Genomic DNA, 7,490 nt, shown 5'->3' on the forward strand with positions numbered 1-7,490 from the left:
GGCTATAGTTGGTCCCAGGTGGAGATGGTGATCATCTCGCACAGTCCTGTGTCTGATCCCTGCATCTTCTGGGATCAACTGCCCAGAGTGCAGGCGCAGGTGCCTCTGTTTCCTCATTTATCTGCAAAAGGGTGAAGTTCATGGGCATCAAAGCCTGTGTGGTCAGAGGTCGCTCAGGAGTCCTTCAGAGTTAGTGAGTTAGTGAGTCAGATGCCTTCAGAGTTATGAACAAATTTTCAGCCCAGCGGCTTCCTGAAAGAATGTGTTAGTGTAACTGCAGATCAAAGGAGATTTTTTTTTTTCAATGTACGAAGTCTGCACTCAGCTAGTCATTTTGTGCAAACAGTCCCTTAATGTACCTCGGAGGTGCAACCGTGATGGTGTTTGCATTTACAAATATCCTGATGTTCCTTTTTTGACATTTTCCTCACATTCAGAATCAATCGTGAATATTTCCCCAACACTGTCAAACCACTTTCAGCATTGACTTTGCCCCAAGGTCATCAACTTTCTTTAGCCCTAGGATGTCTTTTATACTTCAGTGGAATTTTCTTGTATGTGGCATTTGGTGATAACTACACTGGATTCAGTCTTTCTGTTTTCAAAAGGTGACTCTGGGGCGTCTATCCAGAGGCAACAGTATCAGTGGTGAATGCCATGCACTGAGCCTGCCTGTAGGCATATGTTCTCCACGTGGCAGGGCTGCACTTAAATCCCACAACTCCAATAATCATTGTCTGTGAAGGCAGGGAATTAAAAAAAAAAAATCTTATTAAAAATAATCTTAAATCTATTCATATGCAGACTGTTTCTCTGCTCTTATTTTTTAAGCTGATACAAAATGGAGTTCACAGATCTCATTGGCTATGCCCAGCATATTCATTTCTTCTAATGTTTCTTATTTCGTGGTGATTTATATTGACATGGTGATTCATGTTGACATGACTTTACCAAGATTGAGTACCTCTGATTACCTGTCTTTTTGACTATTGTCAGACACCAGAAAGCCCTTTTGAGCCCCCTGCTTCTCTGATCAATGGATGTGAAACGGGAGAACACAGAGTGACATTCATTTTGGCCTGAGAAATGTACAGAAGGGAACGCCAAATATTTCACAGTAAATTGCCGCGTAAGATAAAATATACAGAGACCAGTGGCCATAGTGGAATTTATTTCTGTTATTCTCTCCTATTGAAGTCATTAATAGTAATTGATTTAAATATATTTTGTAACTCTACAAATACAGAACCAATGCATTCTGTTTATCTATTTTGATAACCTGATAAAACACAAAATAATATATTGCTTTCATCCTTGCTTATTTTTTTCTTTGGAAATTGAAAAGTAATGAGCAAGATATAAAACTGGACTATTGGCAGAGATTTTTACCAAAATGACTATTCCATTCTCTTTTTTATGGATTTATGTTAAAGATGCATTATAGATATTTTTGGAGTAGATGGATCAAAGTGGGAGTTTTTTAATGGTCATATATTGCATCATCAAAAATTTAGTACATGTTTCAGAAGCATTAGGAATGGAGACCTTTTCTCTTTTGAAAATATATGTTCACATTGCAAAATGTCGAACAGCATTATCAAAACCAAAATCAGAGCCTGACATGAATGTACTATTCCCAATGAAATCTGTCTCATATAGTATTTTTAAAAGATTGTATTAGTCCTGCCATAGAAAAACAAAACATTCAAGCTTATTACCCATTGTATGTGTGTGTGTGTGTGTGTGTGCACTTGGTTGCTCAGTTGTGTCTGACTCTTCGTGACCCTATGGACTATAGCCTGACAGGCTCCTCTGTCCTTGGAATTTCCTAGGCAAGAATATTGGAGTGGATTGCCATTTCCTTCTCCAGTGGATGTTCCTGACACAGGGGTCGAACCTATATCTCTTGTGTCTCGTCTCCTGCATTAGCAGGCAGATTCTTTACCACTGCACCACCTGGGAAGCCCCTTATTACCCATTACCCAATACCATTTATCATTCAACCAAACTTGTTTCACTTTGTTGACGTGACAACAGCAGCTAGTCAAAGATATCATAACACCTGAAAGGAGAAAAATTGAAATAGAAAATCACTCTATGGCATTTCTTTAACATGTTGGATGGGCAACAGAATTCATTCCACCTCTCCCATATCAGTCAGAAATCTGAGGCCAGCCGCTCAAAGATGATCCTGTTCTTTCTCAGCTTTTTGGCAACTTAATGCCAAAATGGCCCATATATTAGATGTTTAAAATGGTCCCACGTTAGATAAATACAAGCTGGAAAGCAAAATCTGGATTCCCGAAGATCCAAACTATCTTCCTCTCATGTCACTGAGAAAGGGCCTTGTTAGTAAGTGCAGGCAGTTTAATTTCCTATAAAAAGTTGCCAGTGCCTTGTTTCAGATGATGGTTTATCATTTTATCTGGATATTGGTTCAAAGCAGAGGACTGATTGGCTGTACTTTAAAGAAAATCACTCGTTTGCCTCTTTGATCTCAGGAAAAGAACAAGATGCACAGCATCGTCAGGTGTGAATTCTGACCCCACTGGGGCTATGGTGCCAGAGTGGGGTGCCGCGGTGTGTTCAGAATTCAGGTGAATCCAGCCTTCCAGAAACTGACATCACTTTAATTTTACATCTTCCAAAAACACTTGAGAGTTTGTTCTGTAGAAGGAATGTCAACGAGATGCCTGTAGAAGTTAAAGGATCTTGTTACTGTCTCTCTTCAGGCAAGTCTCTATAGATACAGGAAAATCAGATAGAGGCTGGTGATGCCTGGCAGATACGGTGAGTGGAGTGACAACCGCATAGAATGTTGCCTACTGTTTGTTTGAAGTCAATGTCAAAACTGCTTCATAAGTTCACAAAGTTTTCTTCCTTAATTTGAATTAAGAAAACTTACAGTGTTTTCTCTGTTAAATTTGATTCCTTCTCTCCCCACAACCCATACCATGACTGTTGGCCAAAATCAAACTTGAACTTCTGCACTTTGAAAGAAAGCACAGTAGGAACCTTCAACACAAGCCCCTACATTCACTACCAAAAGTCTACGTTGTTTGCAAAGAAAGTGCACAAACTTGGTCCAATGTAAGACTCTTCAAAAGTATGTAATTAAAATTGTGTGTTATGCCACTTGCAACTTTTGAATATGTTATGAAATGTTAAATGCATCATTCCTTGTTAATTTGCTGTTGCCATTTTTGTGATACAAAATAAACTTATTTGAGATTGTTTCTTTTTTTCTTTTTATTGAAACTTCTTGGAAGTTATGTTGAGCCTTTGGTAAACTTACAGAAAGCTATTGATCTTGAAATTCATGTGTAAGAGACAATATATATTCATCATAATGGAACCTTTTTAGAATGAAGTAACATTGTCTGCCCTTCACTGGAGTGAGAAAAATGGAACTTCAGTTGTCTTGTTGGAATGCTTGTGGATTTCTGGGTATTCCCCTCATGACCGTTGGGTGTACATACTGCACTGCTTTTCATTCCTTACATTATACTTTCAAGGTTTCATTGGAAACCTAGTTGCTAGAAATGTGCAATCCAGATTTCCAGTGATCTTCACTTTCATCTTTTCTATTCATCAGTTCACTGGTTTTGAAAAGAGTCCAGCATGACTGAAGTGACTCAGCACACATAAAATTTTAGGAAAAGGAAACGGCAACCCACCCCGGTATTCTCACCTGGAGAATCCCATGGACAGAGGAACCTGGTGGGCTACTGTCCATAGGGTGAACCCATAGGGTGAATCGGACAAGACTGAAGCAGCTTAACACACACACACGATTCACTGGTCTTAACTGCTCACTGGAGCGCTGTCCAGGCCTAAATCTAAGAAAGTTGTCTAATGACACCAAATAGATACACTGTTTTCAAAATCAGCTTAAAATACCAGTTGTGCAGCGCAAGTAAGGAGCCCATTGCCTGCTGCCCTGGATTAGTGATGGGTGTTCATGAGTGAGGTGGACGGGGGTCACACAGCCAGTCAGCAGAAGCCAACTCCTGCCAGCTCCCAGCCTCAACACTGAGGAAAACAAGCATGTCTACAAGGTGAAATGAGCTGGTACCCCAGAAGTACAAGTGTTCTCCTCACTCACTGCTCTTGGCGGATTGCCAAGTTCTAGAACCCAAACCTCTGCATCTTTTATAAACAATTCACGAAGGATGATCCCAGATCCTGCCAACAGTCCCCCAAGCTTCCTTCCGCAGCAGCCCCCTCCTTATCTCTATCTGCCAACATTTGGGGGGAAAAAAATAAGAGAATCCTGATATGTACAGTAAAAGCTGTATTATATTTTTTGTACTTAGATTTTTATGTAAATAGTTTGTCTCATTCCACTGTAAGTTAGCATTGAAATAAATCCTACTGTTTAGGAAACAATTTAGTGGCATTTTTCTTTGCAGAGCCTCAGTGGCCCCTTTGTCCCCAGATGGGCTGAGGTGCGATCACTACTTAAAGGAAAGTGTTTCACTGAAGGGAGACTTCAGATGACCTCCGGGGTAAACTCCACAACATGCTCCTGAGTGTGTTGACACAGCCTCTTGTTTGGAGGCCAAGACAGGACCAACCAGTCTCCTAATGATTCTGTGACGTGGTAAACAACTTTTACAAGTATCTCAATGGGCAACAGAAATGTGTCCCGAGGAAAAACAATCAGGTTTTTAACTTACAAGGAGTTGATAGCCTGTATTGACAATGATCAATTTATTTTTCTATGAAGCTCGTCTTCTCTACAGCCCATCAGATTCCATTCTTTCTTGCATAAGACAAGGTTTTTCTAGAGTGAATGCTGACAATTAGTAAGTCTGAACATAGCTAGAAGATGCATGAAAGTCATATTTCAGTATTCATGATCCCATTAAATCTCTCTCTCTCTCCATAGGATGAGATGGTTGGATAGGATCACTGATTCAATGAGCATGAAATTGGGCAGACTCCGGGAGATTGTGAGGGACGAGGAAGCCTGACGTGATGCAGTCCATGGGGTCGCAAAGAGTCGGACATGACTTGGTGACTGAACAGCTCTCTCTCTATATATATATACACATATATATGTTGTCAGTTGGTTAAGTTACTAAGTCACGTCAGACTCTTTGCGACCCCATGGACTATAGCCTTCTAGGCTCCTCTGTCCATGGGATTTCCCCACCAAATTTACTGGAGTGGGTTACCATTCGCTTCTCCAAGGGATCTTCCTGACCCAGGGATGGAATCCAAGTCTCTTGAATCACAGGCAGATTTTGTCCTGACTGAGGTGTATATATATATATATATATATATATATATATATATATATATATATAGTATGCACACTCATTCATTCAACATTCAGAAAACTAAGATCAGAAACTCATTCAACTAAGAAAACTAAGACACCTTATCTTTGACAAAGGAGGCAAGAATATACAGTGGAGAAAAGACAATCTCTTTAACATGTGTTGCTGGGAAAACTGGTCAACCACTTGTAAAAGAATGAAACTAGAGCACTTTCTAACACCATACACAAAACTAAACTCAAAATGGATCAAAGATCTAAATGTAAGACCAGAAACTATAAAACTCCTGGAGAAAAGCATAGGCAAAACACTCTCTGATGTAAATCATAGCAGGATCCTCTATGACCTACCTCCCAAAGTAATGGAAATAAAAGCAAAAATAAACAAATGGAACCTAATTAAGAGCTTTTGCACAACGAAGGAAACTGTAAGCAAGGTGAAAAGACAGCCTTCAGAATGGGAGAAAATAATAGCAAATGAAGCAACTGACAAAGAATTAATCTCAAAAATATATAAGCAACTCCTGCAGCTCAATTCCAGAAAAATAAGTGACCCAATCAAAAAATGGGCCAAAGAACTAAACAGACAGTTCTCCAAAGAAGACATACAGATGGCTAACAAACACATGAAAAGATGCTCAACATCACTCATTATCAGAAAAATGTAAATCAAAACCACAATGAGGTACCATCCCACGCTGGTCAGAATGGCTGCTATCCAAAAGTCTACAAACAATAAGTGCTGGAGAGGTTGCAGAGAAAAAGGAACCCTCTTACACTGTTGGTGGGAATGCAAACTAGTACAGCCACTATGGAGAAGAGTGTGGAGATTCCTTAAAAAACTGAAAATGGAACTGCCATACGACCCAGCAATCCCACTGCTGGGCATACACACCAAGGAAACCAGAATTGAAAGAGACACGTGCACCCCAATGTTCATCACAGCACTGTTTATAATAGCCAGGACATGGAAGCAACCTAGATGGCCATCATCAGACGAATGGATAAGGAAGCTGTGGTACATATACACAGTGGAATATTACTCAGCTATTAAAAAAGGATGCATTTGAACCAGTTCTAATGAGGTGGATGAAACTAGAGCCTATTATACAGAGTGAAGTAAGTCAGAAAGAAAAACACCAATACAATATATTAACGGATATATATGGAATTTAGAAAGATGTTAATGATGACCCTATATGTGAGACAGCAAGAGACACAGTTGTAAAGAACAGACTTTTGGACTCTGTGGGAGAAGGCGAAGGTGGGATGATTTGAGAGAATAGCACTGAAACATGTATATTATCATATGTGAAATAGATCACCAGTCCAGGTTCGACGCATGAAACAGGGTGCTCAGGGCTGGTGCACTGGGATGACCCTGAGGGATGGGATGGGGAGGGAGGTGGAAGGGGGCTTCAGGATGGGGAACATATGTACACCCATGGCTGATTCATGTGACTGTATGGCAGAAACCACCACAATATTGTAAAGTAATTAGGCTCCAACTAAAATTAAAAAAAAAAAACAGATACACACCACTACATATAAAACAGATAAATAACAAGGATTTAATGTATAGCACATGGACTTATATTTAATAACTTATAATAGCATATAATGAAAAATAATCTGAATAAGAGTGTGTGTATATAAATATGTGTATTTGTATATTTATATATTTCTGAATCACTTTGCTGTACACCTAAAATTAACACAGTATTGTAAATCAACTACAGTTCAATTTTTTTTAAAAACCCCAGCACAATAAACTTTTTTGGGCAAAAGGAAAAACAAATCATAAATCTATTGGGTCTATGTGTAATAGTTACATAAAATCATCCATTTAGGGGTCCACAGTTAGCTTCATTAGCTGCTGGCTACTGTACAGCTTACCGGACTTGTTGGTTCACTCCGAAAACAAAATTGGCATTAATGAAGCTAAAGTAAAGCAATTAAAAACAAAAAGCAAGAATACAGAAAGGCACGGCTAACTGAAGACAATACTCATAATATACTGTTAATAAAGTATTTCCCCAAATCATAAGTTTTTCCAATGATCTCTGTACATGTTCTGAAAGTAAGTCTGCAGCCAAATTTCTTAGTTGAATACTAATTTCAGTTCTTCAGCAAATCCTACTGCACAATGCTTTAATTTAAAAGTATCAAATTTTGATACCATATTTTGTGGACAAGTCAACAATAC

Source organism: Giraffa tippelskirchi, chromosome 8, assembly GCF_054371585.1.
Source record: "Giraffa tippelskirchi isolate mGirTip1 chromosome 8, T2T-mGirTip1v1.2.pri, whole genome shotgun sequence".
NCBI lineage: Eukaryota > Metazoa > Chordata > Mammalia > Artiodactyla > Giraffidae > Giraffa > Giraffa tippelskirchi.